The sequence below is a fragment of the Macaca mulatta genome, chromosome 20 (genome assembly GCF_049350105.2).
Source record: "Macaca mulatta isolate MMU2019108-1 chromosome 20, T2T-MMU8v2.0, whole genome shotgun sequence".
Lineage (NCBI taxonomy): Eukaryota > Metazoa > Chordata > Mammalia > Primates > Cercopithecidae > Macaca > Macaca mulatta.
Window position 1 is genome coordinate 78,095,683 of NC_133425.1, and position 27,515 is coordinate 78,123,197.

The window sequence follows — 27,515 nt, forward strand, 5'->3', positions numbered from 1 at the left end:
GAGGATGATGATCATGGTGATGGTGATGATGATTATGATGGTGAGGATGATGATCATGGTGATGGTGATGATGATTATGATGGTGAGGATGATGATCATGGTGATGGTGATGATGATTATGATGATGATGATGATGGTCATGGTGATGATGATGGTCATGGTGATGGTGATGATGGTGATGATGATGGTCATGGTGATGATGATGGTGATGGTGATGATGATGGTCATGGTGATGATGATCATGGTGATAGTGATGATGATGGTCATGGTGATGATGATGATCATGGTGATGGTGATGATAATGGTCATGGTGATGATGATCATGGTGATGGTGATGATGATCATGGTGATGGTGATGATGAGGGTCGTGGTGATTATGATGGTGATGGTGATGATGATCATGGTGATGATGATGGTCATGGTGATGATGGTCATGGTGATGGTGATGATCATCATGATGGTGATGATGATGGTTGTGGTAATGGCGATGATGATGATGATTTGGAACTATAATCAAAAGAATAAGTGTTTCTGCTGTTTCCTTAATTGCAAATAATGTACATAAGTCTCTTTCCCCACACTCGTTGTTGTCTCTCAAGTTCTGAATTGTCCCTGTTCTATCACCAAACCAGGTTTGTGGCCTTGGGCAGAGCATATAAGATGTCTTGGCTTATTGTTCTATCTATAGTGAGTGAGAATAGTGGGCTCTGGAGCTGGAATGCCTGGCTTACAAGCTAGCTCCACCACTTATCAGCAGCATACCCTTGAGGAAGTCATGCAACTCCTCAGAGCCCCAGCTTTCTCATCTGAAAAATGGGAATGAGAATAGTAACCACCACATTTAGGTGTTTTAAGGAATGGTAAAATGATCCACATAAGGCTGTTAGCCTCATTCCTGGCACATGGTGACCTCTTAATGAATGCTAGATATTCTCATTTTGAAATTCAGAAGTTCCTTCATCTTTACCCAGTGGCTTTTCTCTACACATTTTACCTTTATTTTTTCTTTGGAAAGTCATATGCAGTGCCCCCGGTGCTGATCTGTAAACTGATTTCGACATCATCCTCATTCCTTTTGGCTCTCAGAGATATGTTCTTTTTTTACTGAATATGATAGCACGACTTACTCATTACCAGGTTATTTCCGGCAAGAGTGATTTTTAACTCATTACCCAGATAATTATTGCAGTTCTCTAGTTACCTTTCTGTTCAAAGGCTTAATAAGGCCTGAGGTTATGTGGCAGAGTTTTCTTGGCTAAGATAGGAGAATTATTAAAGCTCTCAGGTGAAGGTGTGAAACATTTGGTGCACACAGGGTGGCCGTGCCAGTCAAGCAGTCCCTGATAGCAAGAGGAGCTCAGCTGCTTAGAGAACTGGTACAGGACTTCATTAATCATGGGACATTTCCAGTGTACTTGAAAATGTTAGTTTTACTTATGGGAAAGATGTACAGATGTAAGTGTGTGTGTGCTGTGTGCATGTGCACATGGTAGGTTATACAGCAGCAAGAGGTCAAATAGACTAGTTGACTGTATCCTGTAGTGGTTTGGAGCAGGTGTTGGCAAACTTTTTCTGTAAAGTAAATATTTCAGCCTTTGCAAGCTATAAGATCTTCATCACAGCTACTCAATTCAGCCAATATAGTATAAAAGCAGCAAGAAGCTACATATAAGTGAGGATGTGACTGTGTTTTGACAAAACTTTATTGTGGACTTTGCAACTTGAATTTCATATAATTTTCATGGACCGCAAACTGTTATTTTCTTTTTGACATTTTCTACTGTTTACAAGATAAAAACCATTCTTTTCTCATGAGCTGTAAAAAAACAGGTGGTAGGTGGGATCTTGCTGGTGGGCTGTTGTTTGCTGACCTCTGGATTAGAGTCTGCATCTGTTGCAGCTTATTTCAAGCACCACCTGTTCCGTTATTTACTTTATCACCTTGGGCACATTCCATTAGTAGTCTGTGCCTCAGTCTCCTCATCTGCAAAATAGAAATCAGAGACTTCATATGTTGGTAGAGAAAATGTATAAGAGTTAGCAGAGTTTAAGTGCTTGAAACAGTATCTGGTGCATAGCACCCCCTTGAGAAATACTAGCTTTTATTGTTTTCATTGAATTACTGTCTCATGGAATTCTTACAACTACATCATGAGGAAAGTAGTATTAATAGTATTATCCCCATTTCCCGAATGAAAACACTGAGGCACAAGCTGTTGTCTGTCTGAGGCCAGAGTTAGACCATGACTTACCTATTTACACAAAGCAGCAGGGACCTGTCTGTGATGACAAACAAGTCCAAATTACTACAAAACTGCTTTTGTTCTTCTTCTAATGAAGCACCCAGGATTCCCCATCCATCAGAAATTGCCTGTGCCTATTAGAAACTGTCATTTGTAAGGGGATGAGGGCAGTGGTGGGGAGGGGGTGGTTTACAAGATGCGCAGGTGGTATGGGGAGGGAATGGCAAATCAAATGACAGCAATAGAGCAGTGGTTACTGCTTTTTTTTTTTTTTTTTTTTTTTTTGGCATTTTCTTCCATTGTTCTCCTTTGTGGACACACTCTGGTGTTTGCATTGGGGGCATCCCTGTTGTATCTGTAAATCCCTGGAGGTTACAATTGTAAGATGTGCCTTTATCCTCTCCCATTGCATTTTTTCCCCTCTCTAATGCACCAAATTAGAAGACTGACTGATTTTCATTTTCCCTGGAAGGTAAAATTTCAACTTAAATCACAAATGTCTATGATGCACTTAGCAGCCATGACAGCTTCTAACCAGTAGCCATTTCTCCTTATTCCCTCTCTACCCAGGAGAATATTCAGGTCTATTGTGATTTTGAGATGCATTAGCTGCACTTAGAGTTAAGGATCAACTTTGGCTTCTGTGGAAGCTACCTGAGATTTAAAGGGTAAGAGTAAGAGCCCATCACATTTAGAACATGGTATATTCTTTCCCTCCTTGCTCATATCATTTATGAAAGGATAAAAGACTGGAGAAAGTGTCAGAGTAGATTCTGGAGGTACTTACATTGCTAAGACAAAAAAAAAAGAAATCATATCACCAGTAGCTGGCTTAGTTCTGCACGTTCCTATGTGGTCAGTTTCCAAAGTTCTTCCTCTTGAAAGACAGGCAGCCCCAACCTACGGGAATCTGCTCACCATGCAATGGTCCCCATGCCTGCCCCAGACGACCTCCACCCATCTTTGCCATTCAAGTCTACAGCATTTGAACAGATCAGCCCATTCTGTGTCAAGAAACTACTTATGCATGTTTTGGACACAGCCCTTTGTCTCTGCAGGTTCAAATTCCCCTGAATAAGAGAAAAGTTAGAATCTTCCCTTCGCATCTCAGCTCCTCTACTCATTACTCAAACCCTTGGGCAAGCTGCTCTATTACTTATTACCTCTGCTTCCTCTGTAAAATGAGAGGGTAATATGAATACCTTATTTATAGGGCTGCTGTGAGAATCAATATTTGTGAAACACCTGGAATAGTGCTTGACATATACAAAGCACTCCAAAAATGTTCTCTGGCATTAAAAACATTTGATAATGTGAACTGGGAGAGATCACACTGCTTCCCAGATGCAATCCTTCAATGTCACCCATTTCTTGTAAAAATAAACACTAATCTCCTCAACCTGGCTTACAAGACCTTGTTCAGTTTACCTTTATGGGCTTGTTCCATCCATCCACTTTTCCTCCCCAGCGACACAGTACAGGCACACCTCAGAGGTACTGCAGGTTTGGTTCTTGACCACAGCAATAAAGCGAATATCACAGTAAAGCGAGTCACACAATTTTTTTTTGTTTCCCAGTGCATATAAATAATAAACTACAGTTACACTGTAGTCTATTCAGTTTGAAATAGTATTATGTTTAAAACGTGTGCATACCTTAATTTAAAAATACATTATTGCTAAAAAACATGAATGATCATTTGAGCCTTCAGGGAGTCATAATCCTTTTCCTGAGTGAGGGTCTTGCCTTGATGTGATGTTGATGGCTTCCGGCTGATCAGAGTGGTGGTTGCTGAAGGCTGAGGTGACTTAGCAGTTTCTTAAAATAAGACCACAATGAAGTTGTCTGCATCAATTGACTCTTTCTTTTACAAAAGATTTCTCTGTAGCATGAGATGCTGTTTGATAGCATTTTACCCACAGTAGAACTTCTTTCAAAATTGGAGTCAATCCCCTCAAGGCCTGCTACTGCTTTATCAACTGGTTTAGGTAGTATTTGAAATCTTTTGTTGTCATTTCAACAATGTTCACAGTATCTTCGCCAGGAATAGATTCCATCTCCAGAAACCACTTTCTTGGCTCATCTATAAGAAGCAACTCCTCATCTGTTCAAGTTTTATCATGAGATTTCAGCAATTCATTCACATCTTCAGGCTCTATTTCTAATTATAGTTGTCTTTCAGTTTCCGCCACATCTGCAGTTACTTCCTCTACTGAAGTCATAAACCACTGAAAGTCATCTATGAAGGCTAGAATCAACTTCTTCCAAACTCCTTTTAATGTTGACACTTTGACCTCCTTCCATGAATCATGAATATTTTTAATGGCTTCTAGAATGGTGAATCCTTTTCAGAAGGTTTTCAGTTCACTTTGCCCCGATCCATTAGAGGAATCACTATCTCTAGCAGCAGTAGCCTTACAAAATGTTATTTCTTTAATGATAAGACTTGAAAGTTGAAGTCACTTCTAGATCCATGGGCTACACAATAGATGTTACAGTAACAGGCATGAAAAAACTAATCTTGTACATCTCTATTAGAGCTCTTGGGTGACCAGGTGCATTGTCAATAGGCAGTGATATTTTGGAAGGATTTTTTTTCTGAGCAGCAGGTCTCAACAATGGGATTAAAATATTCAGTAAACCATGCTGTAAACAGATGTGCTGTTAGACAGGCTTTTTTAAACAGACAGCACTGCAAGAGTAATTTAGCATCATTCTTGAGGGCCCTAGGATATTCAGAATGGGCCATGAGCATTGGCTTCAACTAAAAGTCAGTGCCTGTTTAGCCCCTAACAAGAGAGTCAGCCTGTCCTTTGAAGCTTTGAAGCCAGGCACTGACTTCTCTCTATCTAGGCAGTTCCTGGATGACATCTTCTTCCAGTATAAAGATGTTTTATCTACATGAAAAATCTGTTGTTTAGTGTAGCCACTTTCATCAATGATCTTAGCTAGATCTTCTGGAAAACTTGTTTCAAGTCTCTACATCAACTCTTGCTGCTTCATCTTGCACTCTTATGTTACGAAAAAGCTTCTTTCTTTAAACCTCACGAACCAAACTCTACTAGCTTAGAACCTTTCTTCTGTAGTTCCTTACCTCTCCTAGCCTTCAGACGATTGAAGAGTGTTAGGGCTCTGGATTAGGTGTTGGCTTAAGGGAACGCTGTGGCTGGTTTGATCTCCTATTCAGAACACTCAGACTTTCTCCCCATCAGCAATAGGACTGTTTTACTTTTATATCATTCGTGTTTTCACTGGAATAGCACTTTTTATTTCATTCAAGGGCTTTCTTTTGCATTCACAACTTGGTTGATTGGCCTAAGAGGCCTAGCTTTTGACCCATCTTGGATTTCAACATACTTTCCTCACTAAGAAGCTTAATCATTCTAGCTTTTAATTTAAAGTGAGAGCTGTGCAACTCTTCCTTTTTCCTCAACATTTAGAGGCCATTGTAGGGTTATTCATTGGTGGAATTTCAATATTATGTGTCTCAGGGAATAGAAAGGCCTGACGAAAGGGAGAGAGATGGAGGAAAGGTTGGTTGGTGGAGCAGTCAGGACATACACATACAACATTTACCTATTAAGTTGGCCTTCTTGTATGGGCATGGTTTGTGGCATCCCAAAACAGTTACATTAGTAACATCGAAGATCACCAATCACAGACCACCGTGACAGATATCTTAATAATTTGAAAGTTTGAAATATTGCAGGATCAACTAAAGTGTGACTCAGAGACAAGAAGTGAGCACATTCTGTTGGAAAAATGACACCAATATACTTGCTCAATGCAGGGTTGCCAGAAACCTTCAATTTGTAAAATATGCAATATCTACAAAATGAAATAAAGTAAAGCACAATCAAATGAGGTACACCTGATGTCTTTCAGTTGGGTTAAAGTAATAATTGCTGCAGCCAGCTCAGTCCAGCCCAGATTTGTTACATTTTCGTGAATTTTTCAAAAGTTCTGTTAAATACAGCTATCATTAAAAATTAAATTGTATCAACTTATAATTAAGTCATATTAAAACAAGGACAATATGGGCACAAAACTGACCATTTCCTGATTGTTTTACTACATTTTACTATTTTCTATGCTTTCTTAGGTCTATTATTTATGTATGGTGAAATCTATATAATGGGGAGCTTCTGCTCATCGCTTCCAGCACGTCATTCAGTGAAGTCACATTGGCAGCTTCAAACTGGCCATCCCAGGAGCGTTCATACCACAGGAACTGGCAAACACTTCAGGGCTAGATTTCTTGTTTTTGATCTCGAATGGCAGTCAGCAAACTTTTTTCTGTAAAAAGCTAGATGAGTATCCTAGGCTTTGTGGGCACTGAACCCTCTGTTGGAATTACTCAACCCTGCAACTGAAGAGTGGAAAACAGTCATAGAATATATATATATATATATATATATATATATATATATATATATATATAAATGAGTATGGCCATGTTTCAATAAAACTTCATTTACCAAAACAATAGGCTCATAGTTTGCTGACCTCTAGTCTAGACTTACAAAAGTGATAAAACATTAAGAATGCAAATTAAATTTTAAAAATATGTTGATTCTGGTAGCTGTTACATTGTATATTGCTCCCCAAAACACAGGACATATTCTTTAAACATTTGAAAACTGTTATGGCATTTGGCAAAGAAGCTGCTCAAGATATTGACAAATAAGTGAAATTCTGACTTATGTTATTGTTTTATTTTCAGTCTTGCTTGTTAATTTAAATGTAAATATCAATCAACATTGATATGGGAACCACACTTGTTCATCAGTTCTAACTGTAAGTTGGCTACAGGTCTAAGAGTTTGGAAAAAATCAACAAAAGCATTCTGTGAGAATCAATTGGCTATGCGTACGATTTGCAATATAAAAAATTGTATGTTTTATTGTTTCTAAATTATATCTTATCTTTGATATCAATGAAATACATAATCAACATATATGTGCCTAGATATGCCTATAGTGGTTTTTGTGTAGAGCCAATTATTAACATTACCAGAACATCACTGTTTGAATGGGGCAGGTTCTCTTTAGTTTCCAGGCCTTTGAGTGGTTCCTCTACCTGAAACAGTCTCTTCTTCCCTTTGCCTAACTAACTCCTCCTCATTCTTCGATCTGTAGCTTAAATGTGACTTCTTCAAAAAAGACTTCCTTGATCCCTTCAATACTAAATGAGTTCTTCCATTTATACACATTTTTCCATGTGACACTTGCCTTAATTATAGTTAAATGATGAATTATGTGCTGGCTTATTACTTCTTTTTTTACCAAAAGACTGCAAGTTTCCCCAGGTAGATAAGTCCATCTTCTTTATCATTGTGTCTTTGGAGCCTCACATGGTTTGTTGAAAATATTAGGCACTCAGTATATTTGGAGCTGAACTGAATTGTGATTTAAAAAAATTAAGTCTGTATTTAAGAGTTTTAGTGTCAGCTCCATCCAGCCCAAGTTAAGTACTAATTCAGCAAGTTAGTTAAGTAATAAATGGCTATCACTCAAATACAACATATTTGAATTCAGTTTTGAGGCCCCAGTAGTTGCTAAAAATCGATGCCCACTTTCTCCAGATATAGTAATTATTTCTCATATTGTTATTGACTGTCTCTTTAAAGACCAGCCAGGACAAATCTATTTCTGAAGCTGTTGTAAATGATTTAAAGCAGGAAGATGAATGGAATGGAATGAGGGTTGTTTAAAAGAGATGTATCCCTCTTATTCTTGCTCAAGAAATAAGTGGCCACTTGCTACCAGCCTATCCCAAAAGCCAGGAGATAAAAGCCAGCAGCAGTTAATTTTCTAGTCTGTGTACTAGTGACCACAGTCATTGAACCACTGATTTCCAAAGCCTTACTATTATTCATACATATTTACTATGATAAATAGCTCATGTTTTCAGGAACACTGAAGATCTGTTTACTTTGGGTTTCTGGTTTCATCAAGAGTTGGTGTCTGACATCTGGGAAGGAGTGAGGGGTCTGGATACCCATTATAGAGGAAAAGTCTCCTGGGGTAACTAGAGGGAGTTCCTATCTGGAATTTAAATTTAAGTTTAGGGTCCCTAAGACAAAGGGAGTTGAAGCTGTCTCAGGCAGAAGAGATACCTCCATTTCTTTTTCTGTTTTCTCAATGTAAGGCAAATGTCAGTAGTAACCAGGTTTATTCCACAGGCATACTCTGCAGTGTGTGGGTAATTGTGCCTATCGATTGTGACAGAGTCTTCAAGCATGAGGCAGAGAAGTTTACTATCCAACTGGGTGCCCTCGACAATGTTTGCATCTCAACAATGTATCCTCACATTGGCTGGCTTTACATATCTGGACAAGTGAGGACACGGAGAAAATCATTTCACTGGTCCTCCTCAATGCATTATTGATTGTGTGGAGGCTAACATGTAAAGTTATCAGCCCATCAGCCGACACAGAATGAGTTGTCCATAAATAGTCATTATAATTGTTCTGTTTTCCTTATTAGAATCTATTTTTGCTATGTAAAAAAAACTCAAATGATCTACTGCATGTATAAGTGAGTTTTTGTTTAAAGGCATATGACCCAATTTGTAAATATGATCATTATCTTCTCTGGGAAGAATACTAACCAAGGGAAAGAGTAAATGATTTGGCTGTATAGAGTCCTCATTAAGTGATAGGTGACTGGTTCTGTGCTGAGTGTTTTTCATCATCATGATCCTTTGAGACACTCAACATTGCATCTCCATCTTACAAATGAGAAAACTGAGACTTAGTGAGGTTCTATAGATGCTCAAGGTCACAGACCCAGCGGATGACTGAGCTGGGGTTTAAAACGCAAGGAGGTCTTACTAAAGGGCTTATGCTTTAAAGCACCAAACTCTACCGGGATATGAATGGCAAAAGGAACTGATTAAGATATGAAGAGGAAAGAAACACACAACACAAAACAAAAACTGGAGAAAATACCCAGTTACCTGAATATGTATTCACTTATTCTTGCATTCAATAAATAAGTTCTTAGCACCTATCATGTACCAGTGACTTTTCTAGGAACACAAAGGAAGCAAAATCCCTGCCTTGATGGCACTTACTTCTTAGTTGAGAAAGATAGAGGATGACAAAACTATAAGGAAAACAGTATACCAGATAGCAATGAGGGCCATGGAGAAAATAAGGTGGGAAAGAGAACTAGTGTTGGAGTTGGGATTTCAGAAGGAAGGAAGTGTTTGAGTTGAGACCTGAAGGAGGTGCAGGAACCACATGACCATCTGGGGTCAGGGTCAGCAACATGGCCAATGGGCCAACTTTGGCCCGATGCTTGTTTTCATGAATAAAGTTCCATTGGAACTCAGCCAAGCCCATTAGTTTATGCACTATCTGTGTCTGCTTTTGTGTTCAAATGGCAGGGTTAAGCAGTTGCAATTTTGCAGAAAAACTTAAATATTTACTATTTTACCTTTTGTAGAAAAAAATAAATGTGTCCACTTACATCTAGAAGAAAAATTTTCCAGGCAGAGGGGACAGGCAGCACATAGCAGTCTCAGGATGGGAGTGTGCCTAAGGTGTTTGAGGGGGCAGGTGTTCCTGCAATAGAATGGGCAAAGGGGTGAGTGGAGGGCAGGGTCTGGGAACGTGGGGGCCACTGCAGGGAGATGAGGGAGGGTTCTGCAGAGCGTTAATAGGAGGACTCTGGCTCCTTGTGATACTTCGACTGTCACAGGTTGAAGAAGCAACTCTGAGATGGAATTTAGCAGTCAGGGCCAACACCTGTGAAAAGCAGGGACAGGAAGCAGGAGTGAGCAGAGGGAGAAGTCCAGTTATGATACAGACCAATGGCAACCTTGGCCACTTACTAGGAGCTTCAGAATTGACCTTGTTTGGCCCAAGACAGCCAGGTCTTTATACTCTGGTGTCGATCGGTCATTGAATATAGGTCTTTCAATGGCAATGACAATAACAAGGAAGGAGCATCACCTGGGCGATTGTTGAGACGCTGAGAGCCGAGGGCTGCCTGCTGACTGCACTCCCAGCAGCTGGTGCCATGGGTCCTCCATTGAAGTAGGATCTTGGGGGCACATCACAATGTCCAGCACATAGAGGATATAGGGAGTAACAGTTAAAGCAAGACTAATTAGGAGGCTACTCTGGAAATCTAACTGAGAGATGAAGGTGGCTTGAACCAGGAGGTGACGAGCAGTTGGCAGACTCTGAATATCTTTTGAAGGTAAAGCTTTCATATATTCTCCATGGCCTAAGATCACCTTAAAGGAGCAAAGTAAAAGGAAACAAGCCAAGGGGAAAGGCTTCAAAGACTCAGTCTATGTTATTAAGTCTCCCCACCCATTGATTATTGTCCGTGACGATCTTTGGTTAGCTTACGTTTACCTGTGCTCATCATTTTCCAGGGTGTACAGAGGGAACGCTATTTAATCACAAATGTTCCAATCACAAATGCTTCAGTGACAGGAGTAGAAGCTGTCACACCAGACAGGGCAGATAAGTCCTTGTCACACGGCCGGGTCTGTCCCTGCAGTGACTGTGCTATTCATAGCAAGAATATTGTGTTGCTAAACTTGGCATGAAACAATACAGTTATTTATGCAACTTTATGGCGTAAAGTATCGCTTTGGATTTGAGATTCCACTATAGCTACATGAGTGGGCAAATCAAGAAACTGTATTCCATAATTTGTTTCCGATCTGACAGAGTACTATGTGTAATAGGTGAATAAGCGTATAGATTTTAGCACATTTATTGCAGTGTGATGTGGTTTGACACAGCGTCTATGAGCTGTGTGGGGTGAAATGGAAGGTTTAAATGGATTCCAGCTTCATTGTCCCGCTGTGATCTGAGGAAAGCGAGACCACAATGTTACCATCCAGTAAAGCACTTTATCAAATTCTCTCCCAAGTTGAACAGCACCGTTCTGCCAAAGAAAGCTATTTGCTGGGTAGACTGTTTAGCAAGTTGCATTTTTTAACTTGGGTGCCAAGCCAGCCAATGGAGTCTAACAGGCTTTGCTTACAATGTGCGTGGCTTGGCTATTTACATGAGGTTGACAGTATGAGAAAAACCAGATGCTGTACTCACTAGGCTGATTTAGAGGTTTCTCTGCTCATTTGAATTCAGCCAAGCTAGTCAGTGTAGCCCTGGGAAAACCTGCAAGAGTAAAAGGAGAACCAATAAAAGCGATTCATGAAAAACCTGAAGTGCATAGGAAATTAATTCCCCTGAGTTTCCAAACTAGTCAGTCAGCTGCACTGAGGTTTTGCTTTCTATGTTTCTCCTTTGCTTAGGGACTGGTCAAAATCTTGAAGCCACTTGTTGATTTTTCTCTCTTTAAACTGCTTTGATGGAAGAACACCCAGGGTGTAATGGGCACCTGGGTGGGTGGTTGCCTAACTAAATATGTTTATATAATCCTTGAAACATGTTTAACTTTGGAGATTAAGGAAGGCCCCAAAGAAAAAGGGGAGTTAAGGAGGAAAAAAGAAACACAGAACTTCTTAAAGGTTGAGACTGTGCCATTCATTGATTCTAGAAAAGTTTGCAGGGGGTCTGTCACGTGTCAGACACAATGCTGGCCTTCTTAGATGCATTGATGAACAAGTTGCAATTCTTGCTGCGGTGAGCTAATGGTAAAAATAAACAGAGCATTGTCATGCACAGACATAAGAGTCACGGGGCAGCATCCCATTCCAATGCCTGGTACATATTAGGAACCCACTAAATATTTGTTAAAGTTCATTTTGTGATGGTATTTTTTTCCTCTCTCCTCTAGCTTAAATCTATTCAAGTCTCCCATAGTTAATATGATAATTTTTCTCATATTTGTCACCAACAAATGTTTAGAAAAATCAGGCTACACAGTCACTCTCTCCATCTTCTTATGATGCACTCACTCTCTTACCCTTTCACTCCTTTGGGCAATTTGATTTGCTATCTTTTCCCACCACTTTAAGAGAAGGACTCTTGATGGGGTTCCCACACCTGGTCAGATGGCCTCTCTTAGTTTTCTTCCTCAACCCCTTCATCGTGTCGTAGTTGGGCAGTTCCTCCACCTTTCGCTTCTCAGTTGCAGCATAATTGTGTTTCTTCCTCCCCTCTGAATATTCCTTTTCTGCCTCTCTGCATTCCTTTTCCTCTTCCCAACACCTAAGTGATTCTTAAAAATATTCTCTGACTTTCTATGCATTCTCCATCGGCATTAGTTTCAAGTTATCTGGTCATAGTTTCATTCAGGAGATAATGCCTGAATCTTTATCTTAAGCCCTGAACCCTCTAGAACAATTTCATTTGTGTCTGGGCACCTGGATGTCCCAAAGGCATGTGAACTCATCATATCAGGAGTTAAACTCATTCTGACTAATTTTATTTAATGCTATTTCCATTCACTTGGTCATCCAGGTGGAGAACTGAGGGTCAAGGTGGAGTCCTCTCCCATGCCTCTCTCTTTACTGCCCTCGGACTGACCCAGAGGTCATGTCTTGTCAACTCATCAATCACTATATTTCTCTCCTTTGCCTTTCCATGTTATTTCCATTTCGCCCACCATTGTGTGATGCCACAGCATCTGTTTTACCTCCCACTGAACAAAAGAAATATAATCCTTGAAACTTGCTCCTTAGTGTGGAAGAGAGGGGTGGTCTGATGACTTGTTTCAAAATGATCCCCGTATTAACCAGTGTGCCCCAACAGTCTTGCATTTCATACTTAAGCAACATATTTCAGTGCAGAGAAGGTTTGTAGTGTGGCAGGAATTTGAGGGTAACTTTTCAATTCTGGTCTGTTTGATTCTTGATTGTTGACCCCAGACACAGAGATTTGGCCCTGCAGAACCTGCCCTGAGTTCTACAGACAACACCTTCCCCATACTTCTTTCTCCTTTTTCTCTTCCTCCATAATCTCTAGGTTCTTTCACTGCATTTCTTTTGTTTAAACAGCTTTACTCAGGTATAACTGACATACAAAAAATTGCTCCTATTTAATATATACAATGTGATGAGTTTGGATATATACAAGCACTGGTGAAACCATCATCTTCATAATCAAGTCCTCCAATATCTGTCACCTCTTAAAGTTTCCTCATGCCCCTTCTGTTTTTGTTTGTCCATTTGTTTGTGGTAAGAACACCCACCATGCAATCTACCCTCTTAATAAAATGTTTGAGTGCACAATACTGTACTGCTAATTACAGGTGCTGTGTCGTACAGAAGACCTCTAGAGCTTGCTCATTTTGCTAAACTAGCCACTTGTCACATGTTCATTAGGTTTCATGACAGTCTGTCCTCTGAGATGGGCTAAGAGTTAGTCTGGTCTCAAAGAGTCTTTTGCAAAAATATGATGGGTGTTTTGTGGTGAAAAGTGAAATAGCAATAAAAAAACATCAGTCACTTCCACTGTAAAAATAAATAGAACTGCATGGCCAATATGTTATTCTAAAACAGAATTTGGCTTCTTACCTGGCTTTACCGTGCACAGAGGCCCTTACTTTGTGTTCCTGTCAAACCCTAGGAACGTGAAGATGTGGAAAGCCCATCCGAAACAAAAATAACCCTCTTGTTGGAGTCTTCACCTGATAGCTCTCTCATTCTTACCCATTCACCTTTCAAATCTGTGCTTTTAGCACATCACCTTTCTGCCCTAAAACGTTTAGTGGCTCACAAGCTAGTTTCCAAATTTCTTAGCCTAGTATTTAACCCTCCGCCACCTTTTCTTAATGCACTTTTACACTTTTCTCCATGCTGTAACTAAACAGCACTACCTACTAAAATAGAAATATACCTTTCAAGTTCCTCACCCCATGCCAGTATCTACCATTTCCTTTTCCTGGAATTCTCTGCTCCTTCTCCTTATTTAAATCCTATCCATTCTCTAGTGCATTTCAGGAAAATGCCATCTCTTTCTGTAGGCATTAACTCTCTATGCCCTAAAATTTCATATAACCTTGGTGGTTCCTTTCATCTCACACATTTCACCTATTTCTTTGACTAATGTTATTCATGAACATGTCTTACTGTTTTTTCTGCTGCATCTACAACCCCTGGTGGCCAGTGGCTGTCTTTCTAATTTTTGTGTTCCCTTTGCCTCACACATCATAGACTTTCCAAAACCTTTTAGTGGACAAAGTTAATGCAGAAATGAGTTAAATATGCAAAGAAGCAGTGAGCAAAATATGTTTATTATTCTTCCTTTTGGAAATGAATCCTTGCTATTCCCCACCCCTGGGAACTGTGCACTTGTTACTATTGAGATCTCATAGTCACTCATCATTCATTCTTCAGTTAGAAATGCATAACATTTTATTCTTTACAATTAAGATAACTTGTTAATGGCCTAACCAGATGTGACTTAACTATTATGTTTTTTAGTAATTACATAAATTAGAGGAAAAATCCTTTTCAGATGATATGTCCTTATGTGTGATTTAGACAAGCTGACCACCTACTTTTAGATAAATCATCTTCTACCAAGATGGGTCTAGATGTCCCTGCCCCAAAGAGCCAGATCCTACCTGTGAGGGAGAAGTTTCCTACCAAGAATTCCCATTTAAATTCAAATTTAGAAGCATTTTTAGTCTCTGAGTCTTATTCCACCTCAGGCTTGTTGAAGTTTTCCTCATGAAATATGCTTTAGTTGTCTTGGTAAATTTTAAGAGTGAGAGAAGACCAAGTAACACTTTACAAAGGTAAGAATCATTTAAGCCTACTTACTCTCCCTGTTTAAGCAATGAGGAGGATTCTGTTTATTTATTTTTAAAAAGTGTTAAGGGAGGAAGTGCTATTTCAAATTAAAGGAAGGCACAAGAATTTGCCTTTAATTATTTAAAATAGTTTAAATCTTGGTTCAACTATATTTCAAACAACAGCTTGTCTCTACAAAAGAAAAAGGAAAATATGGTGACATTCAGACTTTGTCAAGCTTTTCCAAATACTAACAAGTTAAAAAAACTCTTGGTTCTGAATGGTGAGATAAATATATGCCACCTGTAATGTTTACCTGAATAGTATATATTCAGAATGGAATATTATGTAATCTCTTTTAACTTTCAAAGGACCCTTCTTTGCCCTGCAGAGATACTTGAACTCTTGGTGTTGGCTACCTGTGAAATTATGTCAAACACATAGATTCTACATCTCCAGATATTCAAAACTAGTTATCCCTTAATTTGCAAGTGAAAGCAAAATACCACCTAATAGACCATTTCTCTGGTAAACCTTTCTTTATCTTAATGAGCAGAATGCAGGAGCCTATTATAACCTGATTTTAAAACCTCCATGCCACGCAACAGCTTACTCATAAGACTGACCAGAAGGAGGCAACAAAGATGTAAATATTCTTATTTACAATACGGACTAAGCTCATATCTGTCTACTTAGCATTTTATTATAATGCATGTCATCCCCACAGAATCAATAGTTGATTGATTTCTTATGTAAGAGACTTGAGTACTTTAATTCTGGATGGAAATTCATCAGCAATTTCCAGTTGATGAGATGGCATTCTACATTTGGTGAAACTGGGCTACATTTAATCATTACAAACTTCAAATTGTATTATCCCACTTTCCAGATAATGTACAGTGTATTAGCCCAACCCACTTTCTTTAAAAGTGTCTTTAAACAGAGATGGGTCGTATTTAGATGGGGATGGACTGTACCAATGTATCGGTTAGCCTTTCCTATAATAATGCTGCATAACAAGCCATGCTAAAACTCCATGGCTTACACGTTGCTCCATAGGCTGAGGGGTTGGCTGATCTAGGCTGGGCTCAGCTGGGCTTGACTCCGGACTGTGGGTTTCATTCAGGTCTCCTCCATGGATGTCTCATTCTTCTGAGGACAGCGTGCTCCTTCAGAAACATTATTTTCCTGGTGGAGACTGAAAGTTTCCAGATTAGCAGATAGACATATGATGCTTCTTGAAGTCTAGGTAGGAACTGGTGCTCAGTCACTTCTACCCACTGGGCAAAGCAAGTCCAACATCAGTGGGGGAACATTCTGTTTGGAAGAACTTCAAAGCCTCATAGCAAAGGGCTCCATATGGGGAGTAGTAAAAAACTGGGAAAAATAATGCATTTGATCACAGCTGCTTTGTTTTAGGGTTTATATAAAAGAAATAACTCTTTAAAAGGGGCTACCTCCGTTTCATGTCTGTATTTTTAAAAGTAAGTATATTACTCTACATTGAATAACCCAAGCTAAAAGTATTTTATAGTTAACCTTGACCTAGTATACATACTAGGTCTCTCACTCTCACTCTCCCCACACCCCCAAAACCAGCAGTGACCACAGATCTTCCTTTCCTTCCACTTTCACAGCTCAAAACTTGTCCTGTTCGTTCTCTGCTCAAAAGCCCGTCAGTGAATCCCTATTTCCACTGATACAGCTCAAACCCTCTGCTAGCTTTATAATATCCTTCACAATATATGGTTTGTCTCTTCCATCATTCTGCATGAATTTACTTCTCTGTCTTTCTACATGTTGTTTCCTCTGCTGGGGCACTCTCTTTTCACCCTCCCACCTGCCTGGTGAATTTATGTTTATTTGTCAGAGCCCAGCTCAAACTTTACAACGTCTGCACATCCTTCACTAATCCCCTGCAGGCTTTTCTGCTTCCTTATCTGTGGTTTACAAGCATTTTATACATATGTCTATAAAGCACTTATAATAATAGACTGGAATTAGTCATTCATGTGCCTTTTGCTGCTAGCCTGTGAAATCCTTGAAGATGGGGGTCCATGTCTTATTCATTTTCCATCCTCAGCATTTATCTCCATGCCTGTAACATGGTAGACTTCAAATAAGGTGGTTGGATTGAAAAGAAGGAGATTTTAAAAATAAGCATTTAAGAAAGAAAAAGGAGAAATGGCCATGGCACAGACAGTTATAGTCAATCTCACTATTAATTAAAGAAACTATAAACAAATCAAAATTATAGGAGATCAATTTTTATTTTTCAAATAGGGAATTATGTTTTTAGAAAGACAAGACATAGTATTGAAAAAAAATATGTATATCTGGGATTGCCAACAGGAGTCTAACCGACAACTTTTAGGGATTTTTATCATTTCTCTTTTTCAAATACTTAAATATATTCATATGTGTTGACCCAGAAATTTGATTTTAAGTAATTAATCAAGTGGAAATAAAGATGTGAAAAAAAATTACATAGGGTTACTGATTATAGCATCATTTATAATAGGAAAAAACTTGAAACACTAAATTTGTTACAATATCAGACAGGTTATATAAATCATGGTGTGGATACAATATTGGGTCAAAAAGTCTGCCATTATTAAGTGGCATAGTTAATAAAATGGGGAAAGTTTTACCATGTATATTCCAACATAAGAAACTAAGAGCACAAGAAATGACAATCTTGTAAAATATAAGGGCTATTTTTAGTTATATCCCATGTAAGCCAAAAAGTGAACTTGAAAGAAATAGAGCAAAATATTAATAGTGATTACATTTGGATGTCATAATCACAGGATGATCTTATTTTTATTTTTTCTTTTTGCTTTTCTCTAGTTTCCAAATTTTCCACAATGAACATACATAGCATTTATAGTAAATGAAAAGGTCTAAAAATATTTTAAAGATATAATTATGATAAAGTAACTTGTACTCTTAACTGGACTTGTATGAGCTCTAAATTACTGATTATGTATAGCTCTTTATGTGAGTTCTGCTACTTTTGAGCCTTGACTTGTTTGTTTTCAGATTGGGTTCCATTTCTCTTTTGTAATTAACTAAGAACTGACATGAATTTTCCAAATGGAATTGTTCTTAATTTAAATATGAAATTCTGTTTTCCCTAATATAATTGTACCTGAATGAAAGTAACTGCAATGAGGACTATAAAGGAAGATAAAGTAGCAATATGATGTATAATTTCCCTTTGCATAATTGTAACTCTGAAGAACGCATGCTCCCAGCAGAAAAGTAATTTAAATTATATCACAACAAATGCCATATTTTAAAATAGAAACTATCCATCATGTACTGAGTAAAGCTGGTGGCAACCGATACATCTCAAAAATATACTGAAAATTCCTCCATGAGTCCATTAAAAACAAATTGATTAGTTTAATTCCAGCACATGCTGAGGGAAAGTATAAGTGACATTAATGTAATTTTAAGTGCATAAAATTACCAATTACGTATTTAGAAAAAAATTAAGTAACCATTAAAAATAATTTTTATTATAAAATATTGGAATTTATACAATGTGAACAGAATAATACAATAAATCCCATGTATCTATTGCCCACATCACCTTTTATTTCTCAGTACAATTTCTATTGTGGAGATGATTTTTAAAACTTTAAAACTAATACTTTTGTCTTTATCTTATGGGCAAAACCAGTTTTGAGCAACAGTGAACATTTTAATAATTCTAGACCAGCGCTAATGTTTTTGTTTTAGAGACAGGGTCTTGCTCTGCTGCCCAGGTTGGAGTGCATTGGCACTATCTCAACTCACTGCAGCCTCAGACTTCCCAGGCTCAGGCGATCCTCCCACCTCAGCCTCTTGGGTAGTGGGGCCTACAGGCACACGCCATGGCACCCAGCTAATTTTTGCATTTTTTTTTTTTTTTTTGTAGCAACAGGGTCTCACCATGTTGCCCAGGATGATCTCAAATGCCTGGATGCAAGTGATCCATCCACCCACTTCAGCTTCCCAAAATGCTGAGATTACAGGCATGAGCCACTGCACCCATCTACTAATACATATTTTGAAGGCATAATATGAAATCTGTTGGAACAAATGCTCCAGCAAAAGACATTAAAATATATTTTTCACCTAGACAAAGAATAACATACCTTTCATTCATGTATACAATTTAAAATGCAGACCCAAGACTCAGCATTCTTTTCTTTGGTCAGCATAAAGGGTGGGAATATGGAAAGCATGTCAAGTGTTGCTCCGCCCCCACTGTTAATGTTTTCTCACATTCCTGTCCAGAGATACTTCTCGGCATCTTTTACATTAAAAAATCATGCCATAAATGTATTTTTAATACAAATATTTTGTATTTTATAAACATGACAGAAAAATTTCAAGCTATTCAGGTGTATGGAATTAAACTTGATTTTTTACTGGAAATTTTGAAGTTGTTATAGTGATTAATTGATTTGTTCATCTGGCATGTTTTAGGCTACTATAGGCCAGGTGCTCTTTTAGACTTCAGAGAAAACAGTGAACAAGATGGACAAGGGAATCCCATCTTTAAAGCACAAAGTTTTGTCCAGCTATTTCTCAATGGAGAGATTAAAGAAATCTTCACCTCCAAAAAGTTTGGATCTAACTCACCTCTCCTTACTTGATCAGGCCCATTTCCACCCCCTAGTTCAACTGACAGAGATAGGATGGCACCCTCTGCCAGCAGGTTTCAGGATATACCCAGGAAGCAAATACCCGGTTGGAGCAACAAAGGCCAAAGCAAAGCAAGAGGCTGATTGTTACATGAGTAATTAGAATAAACACTGAAAAATGGTGTCTGTCTGGGCCTCTAATTTTCTTGCTTTTGTAGTCATTTTTCATAGGTTGGACTTCTTGCCCTCCAGAGATAATGAACCACAATGTGCATCTATCTGTGGGTAGCAGTAGCTTGAGTCTGGGATTGTTCCTTTGGTTCCTAGGGATATTTTGAAAACTGGGAGAGGATTTTCTGAATCCACTTGGTCCAGTTAATGTATCTATACATCATACTTCTCTCTTTTCAGGCATAAATCTCTGGGCTGGCTTCTAGAATATCAAGTCCCTTTCCCCTCAGTTTCTGTGTATCCTACCCTTCAAACTCCAAGAAGGAGCTATAACAGGGTTGGAACAAAGATCTCCCCTCCCCACAGCTCCTGGATAAAATCACAGCTAAGCTGTGATGTTTGAGTGCTTAGCACATGCTTGGCACTGCAGTGAATACTTCTGTACACATTATCGCATTTAAGCTCCACCACTTACTTCGAGGGCTCAGTGAATTTATATTTCTTGTGCTACATATGAGGAAACTGAGGCACAAATAGCCTTGGTCATTTGCACAAGGTGCAGAGCCTGTAAAATGGCAGCTTGGCAGTGATACCCAGTTGTATCACTCTAATCCCCAGAGCTTTTGGCCACCATACAGGGCTGCCTCTCACAAGACACAGAAATAGCCGTATGTCTCATAGGTAGCACTGACAGAGTCAATTCTTTTCCAGTACAGAGAGTGGCGAATTTTGAGGGCCACTCTTTGGCAGAAATGCAATCTAGTGACAAATCAGCAAAAGAGTTCAGATTAAAACTCAGAATCTCTGACTTCAGAGTCTACAAGTTAATCTGCAACAGTTTAAAGGCTCTGGGAAACAAAGGCATACTGTTGAATTTGGTTACCCCCTCAGACTCAGGCTGACTTGGAGTTGTGGGCATGGGACAATGCCATTCCAATGGTAGCACCTTTGCTTTATGGGATTTTGGGAAGAAATCTAAGCTCCAGTAGCATTTCCCAACTTAATGTATTATTAAAGATACAATATGTAGCTCAGGACTGATTTTGACATTTTAAACATGATTTTTCTCCATTAATAGAGTGACATAAAGTCAGCAGTAACAACATTACAGAAAGCTGAAAAAGAAAATATGGTGAAACCCCGTCCCTACTAAAAATACAAAAAATTAGCTGGGCGTGGTGGCAGGTGCCTGTAACCCCAGCTACTCAGGAGGCTGAGGCAGGAGAATCACTTGAACATGGGAGGTGGAGGTTGCAGTGAGCCAAGATCACGCCACTGAACTCCAGCCTGGGTGACAGAGCGAGGACCATCTCAAAGAAAATAAAAGAAAATAGAAGCTAAGACTCATCCATAATCCTAGTGCTCTTATATAACTATAACTTATTTGTTCTAGAATTTTTCACGTGGTCCCATCATACATCAGCATCATAGGTCACCATCACCTTTTTCTCCCTTAAGTATAAGTGTTTTCTTATGTTATTACCTCTTTTCATAAATAGGATTTTTCATAGTGACATGTACATCATTGAATTAATAAACCATAATTTGAGTAACCATTTCCACATCACTGAATATTTAGCTTGTTCTTTTAGTCCCCTCCAGTTTGACACTGCAAACATCAGATTTGGTACTCTGTTATTTTACTTCCAGAAAATAATTTTCTAGAACTAAGATTACCAAGTCACTAATAGTTTTGTGGTTCTTAATGCATATATATTGCCAACTCCTTTTCAAAACTATTGTTATATTTGATAATACCATCAAAATATATCCATTCACAAGTTTAATTACACTGTTTTCATCATTAGTCATGGCTTTTTCAAAACATAATTGCCAGCATAAGAGGGAAACTATATATTTATGTCTTTCTCTCTCTCTCTCTCTACATATATATACACATACAGCTTATATACATATAAACACACATCATGCATACTATGTACTGTATACTATATGCATGGCATGTGTGTGTTGATATATAAACACACTGTATATATATGTGTGTGTTTATATATAAACATACTGTATGTATGATGTGTGTGTATATATACATATTTTAAATAATTTCTAAATCACACTCAAATAGAGATGATACTACTTTGACATTTTCTTTAAAATCTAGGCAAACCTGAGATGCTTTTATCACTGAAAGTAGAAGGTGTCCCCATTATTGGCAGGGAAATAGATTCCAGAATTTCGTATTCTTTCCAGGACAGTCACTACAAATGGGAACTAAAGAATTAATCTAAGACTTTTTTCATTTTTAAAAATCAGGTTGTTACTTTAACAGAAATGTGACTTTTTGCCTTCATAACTAATTGTACTAATTTATTAGTAAAGTTGTCCTATTAAATAATACATTTTTATTTAAAAAGCCAAGAGGCATACTAGAAGAAATTAATACACCTATTTTCTTCTCAAGTAAGTGGTTTACTTAAGCATACATATATGTACAATTTCATTTTCCTAAGACCTAGAAAAAATTCCCAAACTGTTTTTTTTAAATTTTTACTTAAAAAAATTTCAGCTTATACAGAAGTTGCAAGAGTCGTACCATAGTTGGAAATACTCTTAATCATTTGCTTTGTTTTGGTATGATACAGATTTTTTTGTGTGGTGATGGCTTACAATTTAACTCCCTGGAATATTAAAACAATTATTAAGGACCTGGTGTTGTGATTAGAGCAGCCCTGTTTCTTTTGTTTTTACATTCCTGACAGTGAAAATTGCTGTGCAAATAGTAGAAACTCAGAATGTGTTGTTGAATTGAATTTTAGATTGTCTTGGTCCTCTTCTCTGCAAGCATTTTCTAAGACAATGTGATTGATACAAACAAGTAGAAAATATGCTTTCTCCATGCAAGGAGTTTTATTTCCAGTGGAACTGTTTAATCAGAATGAAATGTTGTTGTACCATGGATGACTGCCCTGCCCTTAGAAGTCAATTATTTTATGATGGAGAGAAAACTGTGGTCCTTAGATCAGTAGCATCAGCATCACCTGGGATCTGGTTAGAAATTCATAATCTCTATCCAAAGCCTATGGAATTGGAATCTACACTTAGAAGCCCCTCAAGAGCACGGTATGCACTTTAAAGTTTGAGGTGTGTTTATTCAGGTAGCTTTCCTTTCTTCTCATATAATTTTTAGTTATAAATGAAAGGTCTGGATTCTTTCATTGTGTTGGCAGATATGTATTTCTTTTTTAGTGCAGTGCTTCTCAAAGTGTGGTCCCTGAACCAGCAGCATCTGTGTTACCTGAGTACTTATTTGAAATGCAAATTATTGGGTCCTCCCTCAGGTCTGAATCAGAAACTTTGGAGAATGGCACTACTGTTTAACAAGTGCTTCAAGTAATTCTGATGGCTAGGGTTTGAGAACCACTGCTTTAATGCTTACGAGAGTTGAATTAGTTGTTTAAACAAAAATCTTACAGGCTTTGAATCCGTTTACAAATTAGTCTTTTCAAAGGTGTACTTTTTAAGTGTCTGCATAACGTGAATGTTGTGAATTATGTCAACTCTTGGGATTTAGGAATAGCATAGTGTTAGTATTCCAGAGGCAAAACTGTAATTGGCCTTTTCACTTGCATTTTTCCCACAAGTGACAAAAGGCTAAAATTAACAATAGAAACGCATTTGTTTACTTCCAGGCAACCTTCTTTTTTAAAAACCAAGGCACAATTTTAGATAGTTGATGATACCTGGAAAAGTTTGGGCTCAACTTGAGGAAGCAGATTCCACTTTACTTTTCCTTTATTTCCCAGATACATAGAAATCCATGTTAAATGCCTTCCATAGGTCCAGAACCTCTTGCTTGTTCTCTTTGCCCCCAGTCTCCTATTTGACAGAGCAGCTGGACTATAATAAATGACTCCCTGGCATTTCAGCATCATAACTGGGGACTCTGCCAAAGCCCTGGCCATGTCTCTGTAGTGGGATGTACAACAACTAAGAAAAGAGGCTGGATCCACAAACCCCACAGGAAATTAGTCTCATTATTGCAACCCAATTCATGTTCCCATCCAGAAGAGGGCTTCATTGCACATGGCAATTAATTTACTATGCAGAGTGTGTTTCGCTTGGTATCAGCTTTTATTCCGACTTCCAGGACAAGCTGGTTGCCTGAGTCCTTAATTGTGTGTGTGATTTCACAGTCAAGATGGGCTACGGGAATAATCTCTTGGCAGTGGCATCAGCAGAAAGAAAATTCTTTTCTGAATTGAACTTTGGTTGTGTGGGATAGATATCTGTTCTGTTGGTGGTGGTGGTGGTGGTTTTTATGTTTTAATTTTTGGATTGCGACCTCAGTTTGAGTGAGCAATGTGCTGCAGATGCTAATAAAAAATCAATGAGAAAACTCTAAACTCTGTTAATAATGGTACTTTGTATGGTAGTAAGTCAGGTTGGCCCCACTGTGCTTGTCACAGATCAGAATCTACCTAGAGAACTGGGACACACGTCAGAAGCCCAAGAGTACTAGACGATCTCTTACAAAGAGCCAGGATGGTAGAAGACCTGTGGATTGGTCTTCTGCTATGTTTTTGTTTCCCAGCACCTTTTCCTTCCTGCCACTGTCTGTTTTAAGAAATTTCACTTGACCTTTCAAATATGTGCCTTGGTCATCCCAACAGATACCTGCAGCTAGCTGGCCAATCAGATCACTAATCGTCTGAACTCAGCGATTGATCTAGACACACTTAGGACCAATATAAGGCAAATGAGAGTTCTTTGGGGGAAATTAATTTGAATGTTGCAGAGTGTTGGCCTTCTCACTCCCCTGAAATATGAGTTCCAAAGCCAAGGTGAATCTGGAACTGTGGGGTCCATTTTTTTTTTTTCAAATGGACACAATGAGTTGGATAAAAAGCCTAACAGAGCCAAGAAATGGAGAGAGAAAGAGAGAGAAGGAGGAATATGGGAGGAGAGTGACAGACCTCATGGTTTTATTCAAATCCCTGGATCCAGCTGTATCTAAAGCCCATACCTCGAGCTTCCCCATTACGCACACCAATATATTATCTGTTTAATGAGTTTGTTTGCATTACATGCAATGAGGCTTCACTTATATAGCCCATTTATGAGGAACAGTTTGAAGACAGAGGTAACCCTGATGGAGAAAGAATGAAGATTGACAGTGACAGGAGTGGGGCAGGAAAACCTACTTCCCTTCACTTATCTCCAGGTTTGGAATGTGGAAAAAGGTATTTGCTTGTCCTTGGTCCTTCTGGGGAGCAGGGTCTGGAGCAACCAAGGAAATGGAGGAACAAGGGAGGCAGCAACAGTGGGGAAGGCATGTGGATCTCAGCCTTGTGGACTGGGGAGCCAGACCTCTGCTCTAAATCTGCCATTTTCAAACCTTGCTCACATAGGTTTTCAGAGAGACTCCATTTCCTCATTTATGAAATGGTTATGATACTATCTGCCCCCTTGTCTCTGTCAAGTGAAAATACCATAACAAATATTTGTTGAGAACCTCATATGCATCCGGCACTGGAACTCAGGACCCAGGATTGAATAAGGAAGACAAAATCTATATTCTCATGAGCCTTGGAGTCTAGGGGTGTTGGCGGTGAAATAGATTTTAAAGCAACAACTGCGCACATAAATGTAAAGTTGTCACCTTGATGAAGGTGATGATGTGAGGGGGCCATGGTAGCCCCTGGGAGAGAGAATTGACAAGTCAGGGGACACATCCAGAGGTCATAACTGAGCTGAGATCTGATGGGTCAGGAGGAGCTTAAGGGTCAGGGGAAATGTTCCTGCCAAAGGGAACTGCATGTGCTGATTCCCTGTGGAGGTGGACAAGGTAGCCAGGACGGCTGTGTTAGAGCTCCCAGAGGGCAGCCTGAGATAGGTGGAGGTAAGACAAGCAGGTCCTTGGAGGCCAAATAAGGAGTTTCATGTCCAGTCAAAGGGAAATGGGGGCCAAAGGCAGGATTCCGTAAGAAAGGGCGTGTTCATATCATTCTGGTGGTTGCTGATGGACAGATTGAAGGTTGCTAAAGTGGATGCAGGAATACATGTTATTCAAGAAATATCTACGAAATTACATTGGAAAGTGGAAATGCTGTACCAGTGCATCAACAACAGACATAGTGATGGTGACAACAATGATGATAGATACCCCTAAGCTGAGAACTTCATACATGATAACTCATCTATTCCTCATAACAGTGCTCTGAGGAATTACCAAGCCTGTGTGTGCTACAGATACAAAAACTCAACGTAAGGCTCTAATTTGTTTAAAGTCACACACAGAGTGAGAGAGCTGGAACTGGAAGTTCCTGCGATTGTTTTAAATAGGTGTCCCTACTTCTGAGTTTCCATTGCATTATGTACATATTTTCCTTGAACCTCCTTAAACTTAACATATTATAAATGTTTGTAGAGGCTACTAGGCTATGCCTTGACAAAGTCATTTTTTTATTCCCTCCTTTCCTTCCTTCCTCACTTCTTTCTTTGCCTCCCTCATTTTCTCCCTTTCTTCCTCCTTTCCTTTATGTTCACCAGCACCTAACATACATTTATGCCTATTGAAGGTGTCAGTGATATTATTTTTGCCAATGACTGAATGAAAGAAAAAAATGTGTAAGTTGAAGGCTGCTGTCTCTAGAAATATGGAACTAAAGGCAAGTCGATTTTTGTTTAGGCATTATGGGGAGGGTATCCCTGGGTTGGGCCAAAGATCAGATTAAGAATCCCCCATAACCCTTTAAAGTCAACAGTCCATGGAAGGGTTGCACCAAAAAGAGACTCTCCTAAACATCTGCGTTTCATTCCTGGAGGACAGAAGTTGAGCAGGGAGAATGGAGGTTAACTCCGAAGCAGCGATGCTTCAGAGGGCAGTGGTAAACAGAAATCAGGAAGCAGATGGTGGGGGTATCTGTGGCCAGAAATAAGAATGTCTTTATTGCTGAGTAAATAAACAAGCCACATCCTGACTAAATGAGTGGAAATTTCCTGAATATCCAGGAAGGATGTCTGGTCTTTAATCTGTTTTTGGAAAGTCAGTCTCAGAGCACTAAGTCCAAGTGTGTTCCTCTACCAGCCTCACTCCTTATCTTTATCTCCCACTTTCTCCTTCTTTAGGGGGCTTGTTGGTTATTCCGCTTGAACTCACAGAAGAGAACAATTCTTCTTCCCTTTGCCCATTCAATTCCAGTCTGAATGTCAGTACCAGACTAATGATCTGACATAAGACTGAAGAAGGTTCCAAGGACTTTTCTGAAAGCTGAGCCCATTTTTGTTCACCATTCTCTTAAAGTCTCAGGTGGAAAAGGAAGACCTTAAATAATAGCTTTTCTTTTATAATGAAAGGGGAAAAATATCTGAAAGAATGCTTCCAGCTGATCGGGGTTGGACAGAACAGTAAGGAGAAATTCTCTAAGTCCACCTGGAGCTTATTAACATTGAAAATTGCAAGAGATTGGCTTAAGCTGATTTTTTTCCCAAAAGCCTAGACAAAGACTTTGATTTCCAATTTTCTGTTATGGTTGAGTGCCTTCTTCCGACAAATATTTAGTAGGCACTCTTACTGCTAGGATTGGTCACTTAAAACAAGTGTCTTCAAATATTCCTCATTTAGACACATAATCTTCAAACCACAACAGTGATGGAATGAAAGCTAGTCATCAGCAATTTATAAAAATTATGGTGCTGGTCCTCTCCCCAGCCAACTCAACTGGGCTTCTACCATCCTCCTCCTTCCTGATCTTTCTTTTCTCTTCCTGAGCATCTTTCCAGTTCACTACTTAATAATATGTAATCTTCAGTATGTGCTTTTATGTGAAAAGCC

General features: G+C 38.9%; 1 protein-coding gene and 1 long non-coding RNA gene across 13 annotated transcripts in view; one reads left to right on the forward strand and one right to left on the reverse strand.

Moving 5' to 3' along the window:
* The window catches only part of LOC144338265 (uncharacterized), a 44,924-nt gene extending 23,873 nt beyond the window's left edge, over positions 1 to 21,051 (reverse strand). The window contains exon 1 of the long non-coding RNA XR_013412251.1: positions 20,992 to 21,051. This is a non-coding gene — a long non-coding RNA (uncharacterized LOC144338265). The remainder of the gene's footprint in view (positions 1 to 20,991) is intronic.
* The window catches only part of CDH13 (cadherin 13), a 1,167,676-nt gene that overhangs the window by 98,670 nt on the left and 1,041,491 nt on the right, over positions 1 to 27,515 (forward strand).